Source organism: Aplysia californica, unplaced genomic scaffold (genome assembly GCF_000002075.1).
Source record: "Aplysia californica isolate F4 #8 unplaced genomic scaffold, AplCal3.0 scaffold00155, whole genome shotgun sequence".
NCBI lineage: Eukaryota > Metazoa > Mollusca > Gastropoda > Aplysiida > Aplysiidae > Aplysia > Aplysia californica.
Window position 1 is genome coordinate 897,454 of NW_004797425.1, and position 1,757 is coordinate 899,210.

Here is a 1,757-nt window from a genome sequence, read left to right on the forward strand (position 1 = left end):
GAGAGAGAGAGCGAGAGCGAGAGTTAATCATTTCATACCACTAAGAAGAGACAAGGACAGTTTGAATCTGCCCGCTTATATACATGTATATATATAAAAGATCGTAACATCAAGCCATAAAAAGAAATTGTAAAACGAGACTGTGTCGCCACAATAAGTTCACTTCTTCGTAAATTGGACAAAGAAATTTACTCTCACAGTCACAGCACACTGTCAATATTTGTCTGGTCATGTTGTAATTATTATGATGTCGACCAATGACAACGTGCTAGACTAACTACGACACTTTAAGCATCATTTTTTTTTTGGTAAGTGATTTACGGCTCTCGCAACTGCATACGTTCATATTTACGAGCGCGCGAGACACACCTAATATTTTCAGTACGTAGGAAATTTTGAATTGTCCCCGGGTGGCGGCCGAAGCCTACTCCGATCGATTTTAGACCACCAGGGGATCTTTAACGTGCGCAACTTGCACACGGGACCTCCGAAATTTTACGCCCTTGTCCGAGAAGGCTAGTTGTAGATATTTTCTACCAGAAGATCATAGGTGTGGCTGAAAGACAGCAGTAAGAAGGGTCAAAGGAGTAGCAGTAGAAAGCCTGCAGAAAGAGTCAGGAGCCCTGAGGAGGGGGGCAGAGGGGGTGAGGGGGTGAGGGCAGAAAGAGGAGGCGAAAGCAGACGACAGAACATTGCTAGAGAGCAGGAAAGGAGGTGAAAGGGGACAATTTTAGAGAAGAAACTTTTTCGATCACTACCAGGATTCGAACCCGGGACCTTTGAATGAGAGGCCAACATCTTCACCTCTAGGCCACAAGAGCCCCCATTTTAAGCATCATTGCGATATCAAATGACTAGACAGCAAACAACATAATAAGTTCAATCGGTGAACATCTAGCCAGCACTAAAGCAGTGCAAATAAATTTCTCGCACAATTCTATTGTTAGGCGCTCATATGACCTTATGCAGTCGCGAGCGCCGTAAAACCCTAAACTATTTTTTTTTAAATCTATTTTTTTGTACCAACCCCACTCCCCCACTTCCGTCCGTTTTCTCCTCGCTCCCGCCTGCTCTTATAATTACACATCAGCCTACCCACGTAAATACGCACAGTCAGAAATACACACTATACAAGTAATGTACATTTTTATAACCCTGGTCAATCGGTCGATCGGCCGATCATAGTCAGATGATGTTTGTTTGCAAACAAGGCCGAGTATGTTTGCACTGACGCAACAGTGGCCAAGTGTCATTTATTGTCGTCCACGCCGAAATAGCTCGCAGAGATCTGCGCTGAGTGAGCAGTGTGGTGTGAGTGATCCTTCACTCTTGCCGGGTCAACCATTCTGATTTGTCATTCTACAACAGACCTATGCCACCCAATAAAATTGCACAAGTAATTATTGTGGATTTTGACCAATAGTAGTTGCACTTGTTGCACCCGGCACCCATATAGATGAGTCGATTAAAGTCGACCAATAAGTGAGCTCTATAAGTAAGTAATGACCAACCAATTACTAAGCACAATTTAATAACCCTGTGAAACTGATTAACTTGCCACTTAAAATCTGTGAATAATTTTCCTTGTTTTGGGGTTTGGGTTTTTTGTGTTGATTTTCAATTCTTTTTTCTTCCTTCTCATTCACAGCACCTTCCCCTTTTGTGGATTTATGTTATCTTTAAACCATCTTAGCAATTCTCGTGGTCACACACATATATAAATTATATACATATACATATATATATATATACACACA